The sequence below is a fragment of the Pleurodeles waltl genome, chromosome 6 (assembly GCF_031143425.1).
Source record: "Pleurodeles waltl isolate 20211129_DDA chromosome 6, aPleWal1.hap1.20221129, whole genome shotgun sequence".
Taxonomy (NCBI): Eukaryota; Metazoa; Chordata; class Amphibia; order Caudata; family Salamandridae; genus Pleurodeles; species Pleurodeles waltl.
In genome coordinates, this window is record NC_090445.1 from 1338950337 (window position 1) to 1338972733 (window position 22397).

Consider the following 22397-nt stretch of genomic DNA (forward strand, 5'->3'; position numbering starts at 1 on the left):
GGATGATTTTAGATAACAATTTTTTCCTTTTCAAAAGAAAATGGTATTGCCAAAAGAGAGGTGTGGCTATGGGATCTCGCTTTTCTCCAGCGTATGCGAACCTCTTTATGGGGTTTCTGGAACACAAATGGATTTGGGGTCCGGATGCACAAACTTGGAACTCGCATATACTATTTTGGGGTCGATATATCGACGACTGCATCATGATTTGGACTGGAGACATCACTCAATTAAATGAGTTTGTTGAGTTTTTGAACGCTAATCAGTTCAACATAAGGTCACTTGGGAATACAGCCAAATTAACATAACCTTTTTGGATGTGGAACTTTTTATCCATCACGACAAGATTGAGAGTCGTTTACATAGGAAAAGTACAGCTTGCAATTCAATCTTGCAAGCCAGTAGCGCACATCCCAGACACCAAATTTATTGTATCCCCTATGGGGAAATGGTACATGCCAGGAGAAACTGTAGTTTGGAAGTGGACTTTACTGATAACATTCGGGACATGTCGGCCAGGTTCAAAACACGGGGGTATCCTGTGGGGGTTTTGGAGAAAGCATGTAGAAAAATTGGTTGCTTACCCAGAGCCGATACGTTAAAGCATAAGAACAAAGTATCAGACAATCATATCAGGTGTGTAGTTGATTATACGTCTGCCTCAATGGCCCTACAGAGGTGTATGAAAAAGCATTGGCATATACTCAAGGCAGATACTACTCTTAAAGATCAAATATCTAATTCACCCATTTTCACTTTTCGGAGAGGTAGAACCCTGAAAAATATCTTATGCCCTAGTTACCCTAATTTATCCTTACATGACAATTGGCTCACTACTCGTAGCAAGGGGTTCTTTAAATGTGGTCGATGCGGGATGTGCAAATTAAGTAGGTCTGGTATTTCTACTTTTGATAGTCTGATGGGAGATACATTTTTCATCACCTCCCACATTACCTGTGACAGCTGCTTCATCATATATATGATAATATGCAAATGTGGTTTATACTATATTGGCAGCACTATAAGATCCCTTAAAGTAAGAATTAGTGAACATTATAGAGCCCTTACACAGCGAGACGAACGATATCCCATTGTCACACATATGAGTCATTGCCCCAGCCAGACGGATACGTGGACCTTTGAATTCTTTGGCTTTGAGATGGTTCTTGCTAATCCACGTGGTGGAAATAGAGAGTTACAACTGAGGAAGAGGGAAGGCCAATGGATTCTCAAACTCAGAGCGGTAGAAAGGGGGCTTAATTCCTACTACGAAATGGAATACTTTTTGGACTGATTAAATATGTTAATATATATTAGTGCTTTCACTATGTATTATTGTGTTTTCACTAATGCCTGGGTCTATTTGTCTTTAGAATGTAGTTTGTCTATTGGAATCATGTAACTGAAATAAACGACTTATGAAATTATGTTTGTATCATATAACATTATAGCTATAGTTATATAATGCTATATTGTTTTCTTGATATTATACTAGCCTTCTCCATTGGTTTATATTTTATATCTGGTATGGACTTTCTCTTTACAACTTTTACAGTGAAATCAGGCTTATACTCATTCATAATTGATTTGTAACCATCCAGTCTGATCTGTGGGGTAGGGGCTGAGGCACAAATGTTTTTTTGTTTTTTGTTTTTTGTTTTGTGGTTTGAGGTATTTTACATATCACCAATATATGCGAAATGTTCAGGTATGCATGAGCAGATAATTACTTTCTGGCAGCCTCGTGTTGCATGTGTAATATAGTGACGGCATTGACCCTGTTGGTTTTTTTCATTTTTGTTCGTTTTTTAGTTTCTCATGGAGTTTTTATGATGTTTTTAATTTTTTACTTTCTTATGTACACTGCTTCTCTCTACTATTATAGGATGGAGAAGAGCGGCCGTATATTCAAGAATTACGTTATAAATGGGGTAGCATTCGAAGATAGTTTTCATCCCTACTAAGATGGCGCCCGTGTTTTGCCGATTATTATATATATGTACTAAGGACAATGCGGTCGCGCACTTTACTTTTACGCGCGTCGGAGATCGGTCGAGGTATGAAGATGGCAGCCTAGTGCAAACGATTTCACTAGGAGTATTGACTTTCGGAGCTGGCGTTTTAGGCTCAGTTCGTGTGTATGCTTGCACTTGAATCAGGTAAGGGATTAAGAACTTATTACCAAACATGCTGGGACCATATTCAACACTACGTGGATATCCCAAATAAGTTGTTACGCTAACAGGCTGTTTAATATGTATTATCATTTCTTTAGGTTTCGAGGATATGATCTTATTTCCACATGCAGCTACTCTTTATGGCTATGAGCGGGTAGGTGCCCTGGGTTGGAGTTTGGTGGAACACTTGTGTCTTAATAGTTCTTTGCTACTTATCTTTCTTTACACGTTCTGCATGCTTTATTTACAGAGTGGATGTCGGTGATATTTCGAGTAATTTTGAAGTACTGATGATCTTCTTATTATACCCAACTGAGGTATGATGCAGTTTGCTCTGGGGGTCACTTACCAGATATTTAGTGCATTTGTTTGCCACTTTATAGGTGTATTTTGGTTGTGCACCGGTTTGGGATTTGTTTCACTGGTTCGTCGGGGTTGCTTGGAGTCCTCTGTGGATAATTTAACTGATTGGGAGTACAACTGTTTTGTTTTTAATACAATACACAGTAATAACAGTACTTTGGATTTTTGTGGGTTGTGCCTTGGTTTCTCTTTCCCACTTTTCATACTGGATCTGGGTAACTTAGTAATAGAATGTAAATACTTAATGTCGTAATGTATTTAATAAGTAGTTTCTGATTATGGTTTTGATTGTGCCAGTTTAACAATGAAGTATTGCCATCTGTTACTTATGATATGCTAATTCATACTAATCGTATAAATTGTGTAACGTAGAGATTATGAATTATGTTGAGACATGTATATATTTCACGTTTGATATTTCTTTCAGCCTTGAAAAAGTCACGTGGGAGTACCCACTCCCATGACGAAACACGTGTTGGCTGTTTTTGTGTTACATTAAAGGATGGATTCGTCACTCATAAAGATTCTTATTGGATTTTTGTTCATTTGCATATAACTAGTGGATGTGTAACTAATGGTATATATACTCTGTTTAATCCGTAATAGTGATTCTATAGACTCTGATGTACATGAGTGCCTAGGTCTCCATTGTATACTTTGTATATCTGTGTACCCAGTTGAAGCCTGACCTGATGTCAGCAATCCGCCACCCACAGGGATCCCCCCTCAAGTGCAGGTGCTATCATTGCTCCATTTCCTAGCAAGTGGGTCATTTTAAACAACAGTGGGCATGGCATCAGGGATGTCCCAGCCTATGTTTTCCAACGTGTTGTCCACAGTGTTGTCTGCCCTGCTGAAACACATTCGGAGCTACATCGTTTTCTCTCCGGTGGAGGATTTGGCTACAGTTAAAGGTGACTTCTATGCCCTTGGAGATATGCCTAACATCATAGGTGCCATTGATGGGACCCATGTAGCTCTGGTCCCCCCCCCACAGGAGTGAACAGGTGTACAGGAACCGGAAGAGTTATCATTCGATGAATGTACAGATGGTATGTTTGGCAGACCAGTACATCTCCCAGGTAAATGCTATGTTCCCTGGCTCTGTGCATGACGCCTACATCCTGCGGAATAGCAGCATCCCTTATGTGATGGGTCAACTCCAGAGGCACCGTGTGTGGCTATTAGGGGACTCTGGTTACCCCAACCTGTCATGGCTACTAACCCCAGTGAGAAATCCCAGGACCAGGGCAGAGAACGCTACAATGAGGCCCATGGACGGATCAGGAGGGTGATCGAACGCACCTTCAGCCTCCTGAAGGCCAGGTTCAGGTGCATCCATATGACAGGTGGTTCCCTATTCTACTCACCAAGGAAGGTGTGCCAGGTCTTCGTGGCCTGCTGTATGCTTCACAATCTGGCTTTGCAAGATGGCGGTGTTGTGGCAGCTGTGGAGCCTGTGGACAGTGATGAGGAGGAAGCAGAGGAAGAAGACATTGACAACAGGGTCTCAGTTATCCAGCAATATTTCCAGTGACACACAGGTGAGAACACATTCCTGCCTACTACAAGTACTTTCACACTTCTACCTCTATCCTGTCTGTCGATTTCAACCAGTATATGGTAACTGAGTTGTACATTTCCCTTACGGTTTCACAGGTGTGGTTACCAACGTGAGTCATCTGCTTAGATGTATGTTGACCTTACATTTGAGAACGGATTTTGTCACTGTCATTGGTAATACACATTTTCAAAATCACAGACTGACTCCAGATTGTTTTGTGGTTCAAGGGTGTTTATTGAAGTGCTAAATATTGGAGGGGGTGGTAAAATGGTGAGGGGTGATGGTGGAGGAATGTCGATGGCAGAGTCCAGTCTATTCATCTCACAGGTGCACTGCCCATATGGGCATAGGAAGTGGAGCTGGGGCAGTTCCAATATGGACAGGATTACAAAGTGGGACAGTGGGATGACAATCAGGGTGGTCTCATTTCTTGGGGGGGGTCTTGGCATCGTGCTCTGTCCTGTTCCTGGATCTCAGGGACCGCTTGAGGGGTGGTTCTCCGTCTGCAGGGGGTGGAGTGCTGGTGTGGTAGTCCTGTGGCAGTGCCTCCTGTCCACTAGCGCCGGTGGAGGTGGTGGGCAGTTCATCGTCCATGCTAGTGTCAGGGGCCTCTAGGAGTGCCACGGAGTCCCTCCTGGTGTTAAGTATCTCCTTCAGCACCCCTACGATGGTGCCCAGAGCGGTGCTGATGGTTCTGAGTTCCTCCCTGAAGCCCAAATACTGTTCCTCCTGCAGGCTCTGGGTCTCCTGAAACTTGGCCAGTACCGTTGCCATTGTCTCCTGGAAGTGGTGGTATGCTCTCATGATGGAGGAGAGGGCCTCATGGAGAGTGGGTTCCTTAGGCCTGTCCGCCCCCTGTCGCACAGCAGCCCTCCCAGTTCCCCTGTGTTCCTGGGCCTCTGTCCCCTGGACCGTGTGCCCACTACCACTGCCCCCAAGTCCCTGTTGTTGTTGTGGTGGTGGGTTATCTTGGGTTCCCTGTAGTGGTGGACACACAGCTGATTGACGTGTCCTGGGTACAGAGGTATGGGCCCGCTGGGTGGGTACTGTGCTGGTGTTACCAGAGGGTGGAAGGTCTGTGGTGGCCTGTGACTGGGTGTGGGGAACCAACTGTCCCGAGGCCCACGATGGTCCGGGCTGGTCATCTGGATGCAGTTGGACTTAGCTGCTGTCATCACTGTAGGCCTCTTCTGTGGGTGGGGTAGAGATGTCTGGACCCTCCTGTCTGGTGACATTGGGTAGTGGTCCTGCAGGGGTGTAAAAGCATGATTATTGCATCTCTGTGTGTCATGGTGTGCAATGGGTGGATGAGCGTGTACACCAGTGCTAGCATTCCTGTGTGGGGGCTTGTGTGATGATGGTTGGGGGGGTGTTATGGGTTTGTGCAGTGGGCATGCTTTAGTGATGGGTGTCCATGCTTTGTTGTGTCATGCAGGGCTTGGTGTTGGGATGGGTGGTTTGTGTTAGTAGTACAAATGTGAGGAGTTGGAGTGATAGGGGAGGGCTTGAGGGTGGAGGTCTGTGATAGCATGCAGGTAGGGTGGGGAATATGATAGTTAAGATTTGACTTACCAGAGTCCATTCCTCCACCGACTCCTCCGAGGCCCTCAAGATGCATAATGGCCAAGACCTGCTCCTCCCATGTTGTTAGTTGTGGGGGAGGAGGTGGGGGGTCCGCTGCCAGTCCGCTGTACCGCGATGTTGTGTCTGGAGACCACGTAACGCACCTTCCCCCGAAGGTCGTTCCACCTCTTCCTGATGTCATCCCGATTTCTTGAGTGCTGTCCCACTGCGTTGACCCTGTCGACTATTCTGCGCCATAGCTCCATCTTCCTATCTATGGAGTTGTGCTACACCTGTGATCCAAATAGCTGTGGCTCTACCCAGACGATTTCCTCCACCATGACCCTGAGCTCTTCCTCCGAGAACCTGGGGTGTCTTTGCCGTGCCATGGAGTGGTGTAGGTGATGTGTGGGGTGGTGTATGTGGTGATGAGTGTGGTGATATGTAGTGGTGTGTGGTGTTTTGTGCGTGGATGTAGTATGGGTGATGGTGTTGTGTGCCTCTGTGTGGTGGGGTTGTCTATGCTGTGCTGTCTCTCTGGCCTTCATCAAACTTTTTGGTCGTAGGGGTTTGTGGGTGATGTGGGTGTGTGTTTTATATAGTATTGATTGTGTGGGAGTGGTGTGTGTTTGTGTCTCAGGTGTGTTTCTGGAATTGTCCAATGTGGCGGTGTTTTGGAGATGTGTGTGTATTTTGAGCGCGGCAGTGTGTACCGCCAATGGAATACCACGGTTGAAAGACCGCTGCGTGGATTTGTGGGTCGTGATAGCATGGACGTGTTTCTGTTGGCGTGACGGTGGAGGTTTTGTTTTCGCCAGTTTATCACTGACCTTTGGTGTGGCAGACTTGTGTGGGTGTCTGAATTTTGTCGGATTTCGAGATGTGGGTCATAATAGCTGTGGCGGAATTCCGCGGCCACGGCGGTGTATTGGCGGTCTTCTGCACGGCGGTAAGCAGCTTTTACCGCCAATGTTGTAATGACCCCCTAAGTGTTTCTCTCATGAGGACTTGTATCAGAAGTGTAGTATAACTGTAAAGTTTTAAACAAATTTAGTTATATTTTTGGATCCCTGCAAATTTTTTGCAAAGTTACATTGGGTCCTTGCTGAGGGTTGTGAAGAATTTGTGAATAGTGACTAATAGCCTGTCATTTTATGTTACTTAGAAAAGTGAGGAACGGGTTAAGGGGTGTGAGAAAGGGCCTCTTTTGTTATGGTGGCCCCCAACCTTTTGCCTGGAAAATGATGTGATTCCAAACTGTAAGTGCCCTGGCCCCTGCTGAACAGGTTCCCAGAGCCAGACCTCTTTCCCCAAAACTGTGCTATGTTTGGCACTTCAGCCACCTTAATAAGTCCCTAGGAAATGATAACCCTTGACTCTAGGGCATGGGTACTAAAGAAGGACCCCCAGAGCTGCAGCACCAATTGTGACACTCTGAGGGCCCCCACACCAGCCTCATGCAGACTTCCATTGCAAGTGCATGTCAAGGTGAATCTAAAGTTGCAAAATCAACATGGCACTTATCTAGAGTGCCATGGCCACTAACACTGCATGCAATATAGGTAAGTCACCCCGCTGGCATGCCTTACAGCCCTTAGGCATGATGCACTATAATGCATGTGAGGGCATATGTGTGCATTAGCAAATATACCCCTCCTGTGTCTTTGCTAAACCTTAAGACATAGTAACTGTACGGGGGAGCCATAGCAAACACATGTGCTGGTCACTGGTCATTACAGATTCCTCCGCTACATGATGGCCTCTGAACCCTGGGTTGTTTGACATCAAACAACTCAGGATAATAAACCCATACTGTTGCCATTGTCGGATTTATGATAAAAGGTACCCACAGGGCACCTTAGAGTTGTCCCCTGCAAAACCCTAAACAGCCCTGGCATGGTTGCTGACTGGTCTTATCCAGCCTGCCATCAGTAGACATGATTCTGGAAGTCTGGGATTAGAGCCTTTAGCTCTCAGGAACCAGAACACAAAGCCTTCCTGGCTTTACTGCCTTTGATATCTGATCTCCACCTCTTCTGCTAGCAGCAGATGGCTTCCCAATGCTTTCTCTCCCAATTTGGGTTGGAAAACTGATGGGAAAACTAGCAAGGACAGGAGGAGCGACCATCCACAGCCTTCACCACCTCTCAGGTCATGCAGGCGAGGTGATCACTCCATTTCATTTTCTTCCATCTTGGATGGCAGGAAAATAGTCAATCAGGGTTAGGAATGTAACTCTTTGCCACAGTCACTTGGTGGGTGTAGCCGCCCTAAAGTTAGTGGCCCATTGGCCACTACCAGGTACGCCCCCTAATACTCCTTAAATGCTGTATTTAGTGAGCATCCCTAGAACAACAGATCATATTTGATGAGCATAAGAAGACGAGGAACAAAGAAGACCCGAGGCACGCAAACAGAAGTCCTGCTGCACAAAGAAAAAGGCACAAAGCCATACCTGCTGCTCCAAGAACTCAACCATCACCGCTGAGGTGTTGCCTGGAAGCCTGAAGGACTCTACAAAATCCCAGAGCACCTCTAACCTTCTGAGAATCGCCAAGAACCTCCCTCAGAGTAAAGGTATCACTCGCCTTCACCCTGCGGGCAAGGAACCAGTGAAGTTGAGTTCACTGGTATGACCTGCTGCTGACCAAGGAACTGGACCAAGCAGTCTGACCAAAATCCACACACCAGACCAGTATGCCAAGTTTGGTGGCATTGCGTTTTTCAGGGCCTGAAACATATCATTACCTAGGTACTGGACCCCTAATGTCAGACACCCAGAAGCAAAGTCCACTTCAGATGCCCAAAACTCCAGAAGCAAGCACCAGTCATGGGATTTCAGGTCACACAGAGTGGCCCCGCTGACCTAAAATCTATCCTCCCAGTGACCTGCTCCTGGCTCCAAGGACCCCAAGATGCACAGCTCCTCACTGACCAATCTGCATTGCACCAGGCCTCCCTGGCCCTTGCATCAAGAAAAAAGCTGTGTTCTAGCGGTCCCTAACCCTAAACCGAGAACACCACAAACATCTCTGGCTGGCATACATACAGGAAATCTAGATGACTTCAACCTAAAATAGAAGGTGACACTTGTGAAAGCATTGGCTGATATTATTTGCATTTATCAAGATTTTACAATCAATTCCTTTGGTGCATAATTACGTACAAAAACAGAACATTTTCTATACTTTGAAAAATCATACTGTGAAAAAAACTTACAGTAAATTGATGACTGCTGTATTTTTCTAATAGGTCTCTTGTTATTCTTTTGAGTGTGTGTCCACATTTCTTGATACTGTGAGTACAACAAATGCTTAGTACATCTCTAAGATAAGCCTAACTGCTCACACACTGCTACAAAGACAGAGCATTTGAGGATCTGATTTTTACCTCTGGATAACACAGTGGCATTGTCCAGACTCTCTATAAAAAGCCAGACTCCTACAATGAGTAATTGCCATTCAAAAATGGGGAAAAGTCTGCAAAAAATAAAATAACAATGTAACAAATCTTTTGATTCTCTAAGAATTGGAGTTTCAGACAACAGTGCAAAGTTGAAAAGGTTGTCATTAATGGTTACTTGGTGTACCATTCTTACACTGAGTTTTAATATTTTCTGAGACATTTGAAGTCATCTAGAAAGAGCAAAAAAACAAAGATTTTGACCAACAAACTCAACTGAAGTGAATAACTCTTTATTTTATCATATAACTATAGATCATAACAGAAAAGAAAATATAATACTTTAAAAACAAGACATATTTACCATTAAAACTTTCATTTAAAAATCCTATAACAAAGCCTGATTATTCACAACAAATTGTCCTAAATACAGCTAAAACAACAGTGTCTTGCACCAGGCTACACCTTTTATAAAACAGCCAACAGAAAAACAGACATCATGATCATTCAGCTGCTGAAGGAAAAGCAATGCTACTCTACATTTTGTAAAATTCCTTTTTTGTATTAAAGGTAACAAGTAACATATACAATTTTAAAAAAAAGACAAAGTGCAACAGTGTTTGGGGGGATTGCTCATCGCAGGGGCAGGCACAAACGTTACTGAAAGAAAACTGCCCTTGTGAGAAGGACAACATCCACCGTAGGGACCTCAACCTAAAACGGGACTGTAACATTAATTTGTACACATCATAGACATATAACAGGTATGACCCCGTTGACATTTGAACCATGCAATACTCTCTAACAATTGGCTTCATTACCTTGTTAGCCTCCCGAACTGCCTGTCTATGCTTAAATAAACATGCCTGAACCCAGGCTTTGTCCTTGTTAGATATTGAATGAGAGTTGTCAAACAAATCAGGGCAGCCCAAAGCTGTCAGAGTAACCTTAATGTACATCAGCCATGGGATTGAACAGGAAAGTTCACTAGTGAGGCAGTCCTTAATGATCAGCTGTTTAAGTACAGCCTCCTTGTAAGCCCAAATTGCGCACCAAAGCTCCAGGAGGACAGCATTAGTACTGTCCTGTAAGTAGTCCAAACCTAACTCCTGGTGTATGGAGAAGTGTGGTGTAGATTGCGATAACAGTTTTTTCCCACCTGGATACTACCAACCTCTTTGTACCTGCACTAACCCATACCATAAGTCACAGCAGGTAAGCACTTCCTCCGATAGACTTCAAACATCGGGGCAGCCGGCTTTCTTTCAAGGTTGGTAACGAGCGAGAAAGTAATTCCCACTGTATGCGAGACACCCTGCCTTTCAAACAGGGAAGTCAGACTCCAGTCCAAAATATTGAAAATAGCGTACTCTACCCAGAGCACACCCACCTATATGTACTAAGCAGGCCTTAATATTCTTAGGACCACCAACCATTAAAAAAAAATTCATACAATTTGTCTCAAGGTCCAGACCTTTCATAAATTCAATGAAACTAGCTACCAGCAACCTGAGCCCATTAGCTGTTCTCACCAGCAGAACTGCATCATCTGCATTCAATAAGGTAGGAAAGGCACTGTTACAAATATGTGGTATGTCAGTTCCTACAGAAATCAAGGTTCTCTCTAGACAAAAGAAATAAAATTGGGATGAGAACACAACCTTGACTCACACCACGATTTATGCTAAACAAAGAAGTGCACTCACCATTAGGCCTGTATCTAACTTTTGTCCTAAAGTCCTGATGTAGAAGCCACAAAAGGTTAACCAGCCCAACAGCTAGGCCCATAGACAAAACATTTTCCCAGAGCTCTGCCTGTTGACACAGTCAAATGAACTTGATAATTCCATGACTGACAGATGGATGGTGGAGCCCTTCAAAAATGTTGACTTGGCCATAAGAAGGTGAAAATTAAGGCACTGTTCTATCGTGCCCAAACCCTTCCTAAATTCGTATCGCACCTGAGAAATAATTGTATTTTCTTGGAGAAACCAAGCGCTCTAACACAATCCAACTTATTATTTTAAAGGAAGAGTCTAACAAGATTTGGAGATAACACCTAGGTTTCAGGATATTGCGCTTTTTAAAAACTGGTACCACTATAGATGTTCACCAAGACCATGGGGGCCCTGCCCGACACACAGAGTTAAAAATATTAGTTAAAATTGGGGACCAAAACTCTGGATGCTTTTTAGACGGATCCAGCATGATCCCATCCGGTCCAGGGCCTTGTTAGGAAGGCTAGCATAGATAGTGTTTTATCACTTCCTCTACCAAAATGGGGGGACTAAAGTTCAATGGAAGTTAACCTGAAGATCTTCATCACTTACACTATTTGCCCCATAAATGCTGGAAAATTGGTCAATCCATGGTCAATCCAAGCGTCAGGGGTAATTTGTGTGGTAACAGCATCAGGCGGGTTACCTTTAACTGGGCCTGCCCGAACCACCCACCAGAAGGTCTGAACATTCTTTTTTTGGCAAGAAGCCACAATAGCTTCCCACTTCTCTACTTTGATTTCAGCCTTCTGCTTCTTCAAGGCCAAAGCATAAGCCTTTCTACAGGCAATGATAACAGCCTGGGCCCTGGGAAATTGCCTAAAGGATTGACACAAGGTGGCATTGGCTTTCCCACACTCTTCATCAAACCATGAATTTCTAACTGGAGGTCCTTTCTTTATTGGTCTACACAACATATCACTAATACGAGATAGAAGTTCAACAAAACCAGATAATAAGTTAGTGGCATCTCCAAGAGCCATAGAACACAATATTATCAGGTCAGAGCAATCATTTTGAACCTGGCCTGATATATGTGTTAATTTGGCGGAACACCAAACCAACCTCCTGCCATTCTCTTTAATGCTTAGTATCTGCCTAGGACCCACCATGCTCATCTGAACATTCAAAGGAACTTCAACTTGTTTGGTTAGGGGAGTATGATCACTCTAGATAGATGGTATCACTTCAACACCCCCACCCCCGAATCAGTGCTTTCAAATTCCAGAGAACAGCAAACTCAATATACAGGCATTTAAAATGCATTCAATTATAAAAAAAATAATATAAAATATAAATGTATATGTCAGGTTTACACCAATTTCTGTGAAATTCAGTAATCTGTGAGTGTTTGTATAATTGTTGCAATATATTTAAAAAACATATGTACGATGAGCGTATGTAGAGAACAATATTTTTATAAATGTTGTCAGTTGTAGAATCTTTTCATCCATTGTAAATCTGTAGAACAAGTCCTATAATTCTTTGTAGAAATACTTGAGTGCAACTGTTTTTTACCGATGTGTGCCTATACTTACATATTTCACATAGGCGAATGTCATGTAGATATGTACAGAAATATTTTTGTTCAAGTGGTTGCATGTCTAGATTGTTTCATTCTTTTATGAATTAATACTACAAATCCCAGAACACCTAGTAAAAGTAGTAGACTGCAATACTATGTAATGCATTTATATGTAAAAGTTGTCAGCTATGCAGTACATTCTTTTAAGTGATGGAGTAGGTATGTTAGAGAATTATTGCTTTGAAAATGGGTCACTGATTACACTGAGTGTGTACTTTCACATGCAAGGTCTGCTTGGCACTAGAAAATGTGTTTGCACACATTCAGACACCAGCTTTGCGTCCTGCAGTATCAGAACCAGTTGCTAGCTGGTACACACATTCACATATGAAGGTAACTGCTCAAGGAATCTAGTCTCTCATCCCAAAAATACTCCTTTATATATGGGTTAGGCCTACCACTGCAGAACCTGAGTGAGTAGTTTTAAACATCAGCTTCACTGGGTGGTAGAAAACCTGCTCGACAAGTCTTAAACTGATCTCCTACTGCAGAACAGCCACCCCTCACCTAGGGTAGAGGTATGCCATGAGCCATGGTGCTATGTGATTAAAAGGTGAAAGGTCCTTGAGACTTTTTCTGACTTAGATCTGCACTGGGAGACCCTTACACCCAGTTACATATGTAGAGTCCTTCTTATACTGCAACCCATGCACCAACTTACGAAAAGAATAGCAATGCTTAGACACTGAAAGAGCCACTCACACATTCATGCACACATTCAAACAGGAGCTCTGTATACTGTAGTATGAGAACCAGTTCCTAGCTGATACACTCACTCACATTTATAGGCAACTGCTGAGAGAAGCTAGCCTCTCATCCACAAAAATAGTCTTTTAAACATGGGTCAGGCATACTACTGCTAATCCTGAGTGTGTAGCTTTAAACATCGGATGTACTTGGCAGTAGAAGACCTGCATGATAAGTGTTGAACTGAACTCTTACTGCAGAAATGTCAATGCTCACCTAGGGTGTATGTAGGACATGAGACATGGTGCTATGTGATTACATAGTGAGACATATTCTGCACAGTTTCACTTGGTTAAATGTACACTGCCAGATCCCTGTTCCCAGTTCCATATGAAGAGTCTCTTTCATATAGTAACTCATGCACCTAGTTATACGAGGATAGAAGCATTCAGATACAAAGTCAGACACTGAAAGTGCCACTCATATATTCATGCACACATCCAAACAGCACCTCTGTTTACTACAGTGCCACTGCCAGTTGCTATCTGAAGCACTCCCTCACATTTGCATGCTGATGCTGAGAGTTGGTAGTCTCCCACCCAAAAAAGTATGCTTTTAAACATGGCTTGTGCCTACAACTGTTGAGTCTGATCATTCAGTTTTAGATATCATCAGTAGTTGACAGTAGAAAATCCACTTTGGATGTGTTCAAGTAACCTCTTAGTGTAGAAATGTAACCCCTCAGGTATTGTGTGTAGGAAGGCCATTCCACAGTGGAATTTGATTAAAAGTTTACATATGTCCTTGACACTTTTCCTGAGTAGCAAACCTATTGGCAAACCCCTATGCCCAGTTCCACATGCAGAGTCTCTCTCATAGTGCAACTCATGTACCCAGTTATGAGGAAATAGGCATTAAGATACACGGTCACTGAAAGAGCCACTCATACATTAATGCAGACATATAAAGGAGCTGTGCATACTTATTTTAAAAATGCTTCCTAAAACATGCACTCACTACCTATTTATTAGAGGTTATTAGCACTCATACAGGCAGTCACGCACGGAAAGAGCCACTCATACTTTGATGCACATATACAAACAGCAGCTGTGCATAAGACGTTATCAGAACCAGCTGTTAACTGATACACTCAGTCACCTTTTTAGGCAACTACTGAGAGAAGCTAGTCTCCCATCCAGAAAAGTACTCCATTAAAAATGAGACGGACCGGCTCCTGCTGACCTTGAGTGCCTAGCTTTAAACATAATTTCCACTTGGAAGTAGAAAACATGCTTGACAAGTCTTGAACTGACCTCTTACTGCAGAAATGGTATCGCTCACCTGGGTTGTAGGCAGTCCATGGTGCACTGGGATTAGAAGGAGAGACATGTACTAGAGACTTTCACTGACTTAGTTCACCCCTTTACCCAGTTACATATGTAGAGTCCCTCTTATACTGCAAATCATTTGCCTTCTTATAATAGTATAGAAGCACGCAGGCATGTAGTCAGACACTGAAAGTCACACTAACACATTCATGCACACATTCAAACAGCAGCTCTGCGTCCTTCAGTATCACAACCATTGGCTAACTGACACACACATTGACATATGTAGGCAAGTGCACACAGAAGCTTGTCTCTCATTCACAGAAATAGGTCCTTATACAAGGGTTGGCTTTACTTCTGGTGAGCTTAATAGTGTACTTTTAAACACCACTTAGAGTTGCCACTAGAAAACCTGCTTCACAACTCTTCAAATGACCTCTTGCTATAGAAATGTTACCCAGCACCTCACCAGGCACCTCTACTGGAGGTTGACCATCAGGCACGGTGTATGTAATTAAAAGGTGACATGTCTTTGACAGATTCCCTGAGTCACATGTGGCTAGCAGACCCCTGTACACAGTTATATATTCAGAATCCCACTCATAGTGCAACTTGTGTACCTACTCATACGAGAATAGAAACACTCAGAAAGACAGTCATACACTGAAACAACCACTGATAGATTGATGCAGACATCTGATGAACAGCAATGTATACTATAGTATCAAAAGCAGTTGGTAACTGATACAGTCATTCATATATGTAGGCAACTGCTGAAAAAAGGTTAGAGTCATATGCAGAAAACCAGTGCTTCAAATATGGGCCGGACCTTCTTCTGCTGAGAGTGACTGTGCAAATGTAAATGTAATTTCAACTTGACATGACAAAATCTGTTTCAGAAATGTTAAACTGTGCTTTTTCTCTATAAGTAAGTTAATGGAATTATTTGTTTTCGGCTTGTAGATATCTGCTAATATCTAAAAGAAGAACATAACAATGGCTACAAAAAGAGAGAAACAAGTTTATTATCTACTTAGAAACAAAATGTGAAACATGTAGACAATCTGATGAAATAAAAAGGAGCTGCTGGTAAGAAAATGAAGACATTTCTTTAAACTGTGTGTGAAAAACTGCAGAGTGAGCAGAGTGAAGTAAAGAAAAATTAGAGTTTTGAAAACAGATAAGAAAGGAGATAAACTACATTACATGAAGAGTACAAAAGGAGCAACATGGAAGATAATTTAACAAGAAGACAGAAGCAGTTTAAAGAGATTGGAAGTGGAATGTTCCACAGTAGAATAATTGAAAATTCTATGAAAACTATGAAAAAGTATATAAGGAGAAGAGAAGCAATGAAGCAAAAGGAGCATTTTCAAGTTGTATTGGATAAGGCACTTGCTTTCAACAGTAAGCTATTTATTTTAATTCTGAGCAGAATGAGGACATGATAAAATAGTGGTGTCTTTGAGAAAAAGAAGCCAAAGAAAAAGACATATAAATAGAAGTAACTTTTTTCAGTTTGTAGTGGAGAATGGAAGCATACTTCCAGTACAGAACCTTATTTTATTGGGGAAAGCTATTTCCAAGAGAGCACATTAGTGCATGCAGTTAAAACATCTGGATGATGTTATGAGATAAAGGATGATACTCCAATTTCAAAAGAGGAGAATGTACGTAGGATGTAGAGGAAGGTATAGCTGAAGAGGTACAGGGAAGGCATAGGCAAGCACCTGTGTGTAAATGGAATTAAAACAGCATATGCAGTATTCAGCAAGAGTAAATTGATTTATTAAGGAGTTTTCTTCGTACATTTCCTTGTACATGTTTCAAGAGGAAAATATGTGTCTTAAAAGGATTAGATCCATGCAAAGTAAAAAAGTACACTAGTTTACAAGGACATTGACCAGTGTGTTTGTCAAAAAAAGTGTGCCACAGCACCTTTCAGCATTTTAGAATGTTAGCTGTACACCGATATGGAATGAGAAGTTGTGTTAGGAGGCTTTAATATGTAAAAAGCTGTGCTTTATTTTTAGGAGATCTGAATAGAGCTTTATTACATAGTACTTTGGAAGAGGTTGAAAATGTTTATGAATAGATTCAGGCCCATATTTATACTTTTTGACGCAAAACTGCGCCAACGCAGTTTTGCGTCAAAAAAATTAGCGCCGGCTAACGGCATTCTGAAGCGCCATGCGGGCGCCGTATTTATTGAATGACGTTAGCCGGCGTTAGCCGGCGGCGCTGTCTGGTGTGCGTTAAAAAAAACGACGTACACCAGGCAGCGCCGGCGTAGGGGGATATGGAGCTTGGGCGTCAAGAAATGGGGCAAGTCAGGTTGAGGCAATTTTTTCGCCTCAACCCGATTTGCGCCATTTTTTTTCACTCCCAACCCCCATAGAAATGACTCCTGTCTTAGCAAAGACAGGAGTCATGCCCCCTTGCCCAATGGCCATGCCCAGGGGACTTATGTCCCCTGGGCATGGTCATTGGGCATAGTGGCATGTAGGTGTTAGGGTTTGTGCACAGCAAAGAGCATGTCCCCTCTCACTGCACTAGTGGGTTCTGTAATAGCTCCCTTTTAAACTTACTATTGAAAGCCTTTCTTGTTATCTTACCTTCTCCCCCCCCCCTATGCTTCTGTGTATGTTGTTTAATGTGCTGTTTTGTTTACACATTGAGCCTTGCTTTTACCAAGGCTTCTTTAAAACACTCCTCTCTAGGCCATGTGTTAATTTAACTCATTTGCATAATAACTGAAACTCTGCACACCTTTCAAGAACATGTGCAGCATGTGAGGACCACACCCAGCTCTTCAAACCACACCCAGCTCTGCACACCTTTCAAGAACATGTGCAGCATGTGAGGACCACACCCAGCCCTGTCTATAAAAGGCAGCCCCCGAGCCTCACCCAGTGCTTGTGCTCGTCTACCTCCTGCTTACCTGAGGACAGATCCCTCGGCGCTGGCACTCCTGCTCTCTACAGACTTTCATTGGCTTCAATGGGCGCAGCTGCTGGCTCTTCCTTCTTCCGGTTTCCGGTTCCTCCTTGCCTTAGCCTCTCTCCTACAAGCAAACTGCAAAAGAGAAAGAAGACAAGGTTAGACTGATCAGTATCTCTTGCCAGCAACAAGTAAGTGCAAAACTTTTATTACCTGAAAGAACTTTGACAACAATTTCTGGATTCATGTATAGACAATTTGAAACAAGATACCTTCCACGAACATTGTGATTCAAACTCTTTGTTACAAGAATACTTTGCGGAACTTTGTGAAGCAAACATTTTTTATTTTTTTTATGGAACTTTTAAGAATCGAACCGTGGAAACCATTAACAGCAAGGCAAACAGTAAATCAAGGACTTGCACAAATTACATGCTGTATTTTGACGTAAAAGTACAGTATTTGTTTTATAAAAGATTCTGGAAATATGGGAAAAGTGAGTCTGCTATTGGGAATTTAGGCTTTAGTTATATTAAGATGAATGTTTGATATTGGTAATTCTGATAACGGTATTTGTTTAATGTTTTAGAATTTCTAATAAATAAAGGGATAGTCAGGAACCCATTTAGGAATAGGTTGTACTTATCTGTTCTTTGTTTATGTTTCATTAGGCACCAGTTTCTACAAAAGTCAGAGAGGGCCGCAGATTTGTGCAGCACTTCAACAGTAGAAACGCAAGAACTGTGTTGTCTCTTTATTTTATTTTATCTACTTCCCCCCTTCCCTTGAGCTTCTGTTCTTAGTGCACTGTTTTAAAAACTAGTGTGCTGGAACAAGCAGTTTCAGGGTGGGGTCGGATTGTCTTCAACCTCCATCAGAACTGAACAAGGACTCAGGTGAGCTGGGCTTTGACAGTAGGGGGGCACAAATCAGGCCCCCCTATGCCACAATTTTTTTTTTTTTTAAAAACACTTACCTGAACTTACCTTAATGTCCCTGGTATGGGTCCCTCCAGCATTGGGTGTCCTCCTGGGGTGGGCATGGGTGACAGGGGGTGTCCCTGGGGGCATGGGGGGGCACCTCTGGGCTCCTTCAGAGCCCACAGGTCCCTTAACGCCTGCCTTTTGCAGGCGCTAAAAAACGGCGCAAAAGCGGCCGTACGTCATTTTTTTTGACCCGCCCACTCCCGGGCGTGATTTTTGCCCGGGAGTATAAATCCCACGCACATGCCTCGGAGTCGATTTTTTTAGACGGGAACGCCTACCTTGCATATAATTAACGCAAAGTAGGTGTCCACGCAAAAAATGATGCTAACTCCATGGACTTTGGCGCTAGAGGCGTCTAACGCCAAAGTATAAATATGGAGTTAGTTTTGCGTCAAAATTGCGTAAAAAAAAAACGATGCAATTTCGGCGCAAACGGAGTATAAAAATGCCCCTCAGTTCTGATCCTTTGGTGCTGAAAAAGAGAATAAGGAAAATTATAGAGGTAGTGATGGCAAATGTAGAGGAAGTACATAAACTGATTAATAAACAGATGAGTATTGAAACATTTATAAAGAACATAGGAAATTCAATGCACTTTGTTGTGATAAACCGGAGTATGTTTGCATTTGTCGCTGCCGCACACACTGCAAAAAACAAACTCTTAATGTAGTTGTATTTTCTAAAACTGAGCAAGACAGCAATGATTAGTGGAAGGAATTTGGTGCATACCTATTTGTAGAAGAACACTTTCATTTAGACACAAAGCTAACAATATGTAAGTATTGGTATGACAAATGAGAGAATGATATAATGCCAGCTAGAGCAATTCATAATAGATTAGAATTAGCACCAAAGCCCCAAGAACTTAGGGCCATATTTATAGTCCCCTAGCTCCAAAGGAGCGTCACTTTAAGTGACGCTCCTGTGGCGCTAAGCACAGCGTCATATTTACAAGGTGGCGTTAAGCCAATTCTTTTGGTTTTATTCCACCTTGTAAATACAGCCCCTTCCCACACAGCACTGTACATGGAAAGGGCGTGCAATGGGTGTTGCTGTGGGCGGGCCACAGCAACACCCATTGCATTTTGACACTCCCTCAGATTTATGAAATCTTGTAAACCAGAGGCAGCGCCAAAATCTAACACCACCCCAGGGGTGGAGTTAGCAGGGCACAACGAGGAGGTATAGTTTTATTCCTCCTCGATTTTTGCTTTTTACATGCATGCTCCATTCTGCCACACACATAGAAAAAGCAAAATGCCAGATATGATTGTTTATGTGCGGGAAGGTGTCCCTTCCTGCACATAAACAATCATTTGAAAATTACACTTTGGCACTTCTGTGTGTTCTGCATTGTGCAGCACACACAGAAGTGCCAAACCACCATTAGTGATTGTTTATGTGCAGGAAGGGACACCTTCTTGCACATAAAGATCACACCCCTCAACACAGACATCCTTGCAAGATGGTGCAAGTATGCCTGAGTTGGCTGCTAAATTTAGTGCCAGCGCTGGGGGAAATGCAGGGGGTGCACCGTATTCCCTTAAATACGGCACATCCCTGTGTTTCTAAAGAGACACAGCGCAGAACTGGCAATTTTGGTGCAGCACCCCGCTGCGCCACTTTTCTTTAAATCTGGCCCTTAATACATTAAGGCCCTCATTCTGACATTGGCGGTAAGTATCGCCTACCGCCATGCTGACTGCCGCCAACATACCATCGCAGCGGATTACCGCCACCCATATAATGACCCACACATAGCCATCCATCACTCTACAGCCACACATACAAGTCCACCAGCCCAAAGGTCAGTGATAAACTGGCGGTAGCAAAACCCACACCGTTACGCCAACAGAACTACGTCCACAGCAATATGACCCATGAATCACCGCAGTGGACATTCAATGGCGGTAAACCATTGGCGCTACATACCGCCACACTCAAAATACACACAACCTAACAAAACAATGCCACATTGGAAAATTTGAATAACACACACCTAACACACATACACACACCACACCCACACTCCCACACCACTATAAAAACACACCCACATTACCCACAACCCTTTACCATTAGAAACAATTGCCAAAAGTGATAACAAGACCACAAACAAGACCACAGCCACACACCACCATCACCTGTACACCATCGACGCACCTTACATCACACACCCCAACACATAACCCCACACACCCTCACCCACACCACTCACATTACACCCATGGCACCACAACAGCACCCCAGGTTCTCAGAGGAGGAGCCAAGGGTCATGGTGGAGGAAATCATCCGGGTAGAGCCACAGCTATTCGGATCACAGGTGCAGCAGACATCCATTGCAAGGAAGATGGAGCTATGGGCGAGAATCGTGGACAGGGTCAACGTGGTGGGACAGCACCCCAGAACAATGGACGACATAAGGAAGAGGTGGAACCACCTACAGGGTAAGGTGCATTCCACAGCAGCAAGACACCACCTTGCTGTACAGAGGACTAGCAGTGGACCCCCATCTCCTGTCCCACAAATAACAACATGGGAGGAGCAAGTTTTGGCAATCAAGCATCCTGAGGGCCTGGCAGGAGTACGAGGAGGACTGGACTCTGGTAAGTCAAATCTCTATTACTATCACCCCCCTACCTGCATGCCATCACAAACCCCCACCCTTACCCTCACTCCACCACCTCACACACACCCCACCATTACATCCCACCCCTCCCAATACCAAGCCCTGCAAGTCACACCAATGCACAGACCCACATCATAGACCTGCATGGAAACCCATCACTAAAGCATGCACAATAGAGAGAATCACTTAGCTCACAAAATATCTCCTCACACAAGGCAATGCTGACAGGGCAATACCAACCATAGAGGGCAACACACCCATGCACAAGATGACACACACAGAAACAATAACACTGCAGTTACATCCCCACAGGTCCCCCACCCAACGTCACCGGAGAGGAGGTGGCAGCAAATTCCAGTCCACCCACAGAAGAGGCCCAGAGTGATGACAGCAGCTCTGGAAGCCTGGAACTGGTTGACCAATCTGGCCCAGCAGGGATCTCCGGACAGTTGGTAACCCAGGCACAGTCCCATACCACCACAGAGCTTCCCCCTTCAGGAAACACCAGCACAGTACCCACCCAGCGGGCCCGTACCTCTATCATCAGGACGTGTCAATCAGCAGTGTGTCCACCACTACAAGGACCCCAGGCCACCCCACAAACACAGGACGATCAGGGACCTGCGGTCAGTGGCAGTGGGCACACGGTTCAGGGGACAGAGGCACAGGACAACAGGGAAGCTGGGAGGACTGCTGTGCGACAGGGGGAGGATAGGCCCAGGGACCCGACTCTCCAGCAGGCACTCACCAACATCCTGGGAGCATACCACCATTCCCAGGAGACAATGGGACAGATACTGGACAAGTTGCAGGAGACCCAGCGGGTGCAGGAGGGACAGTGCCTGGGGATCATGGAGGACTTGAAGGACATCAACACAACCCTGGTTACCATTACAGGGGTGCTGGCAGACATTGCTAACACCATGAGGGAGGCAGTGGCACACCAGAGGGCCCTTGACACTAGCCAAACAGATGAACAGCCTTCCACCTCCGCTGCCTCTAGTGGACAAGAGGCCCCGTCACCGGACCAACACGCCGCAAATCGTCCCTGTGATCCAGGCAAAAGCCAGAGACTATTGCCAAGACCCCACCAGGAAATAAGACTCTCCTGATTGTCACCCTTGTGTCCCACTCTGTCACGTTGTCCACCTTCAACTGCCATTGCTCCACTTCCTATGCCCCCTTGGACAATGCACCTGTGATACAAATAGACTGGACTCTTACCTGGACATTCCAACACCATCACCGCAGCCCATTGCACACACCCCTCTACTTATTAACACCTAAATAAACACCATTTGAATAAATACAAGTATGAAGTCTGTCAAATGATTGAACTATGCATTTGTTTAACAAGCTTTAAACACTGCAATACAACTGTACAGTAATGTATAC

The 22397-nt window shown here is 43.9% G+C and overlaps 1 long non-coding RNA gene across 2 annotated transcripts; it reads left to right on the forward strand.

The window, feature by feature from the left end:
- Positions 1 to 1535: 1535 nt before the first annotated feature.
- On the forward strand, positions 1536 to 16053 carry LOC138302134 (uncharacterized). Of its 2 annotated transcripts, none has more exons than XR_011205299.1 (3): positions 1536 to 2159; positions 2276 to 2331; positions 15411 to 16053. It is a non-coding gene; the product is annotated as an uncharacterized lncRNA (long non-coding RNA). The 2 variants fall into 2 exon arrangements; XR_011205300.1 differs by lacking the exon at positions 15411 to 16053 and adding an exon at positions 2428 to 2492.
- The last annotated feature ends 6344 nt before the right edge of the window (positions 16054 to 22397 follow it).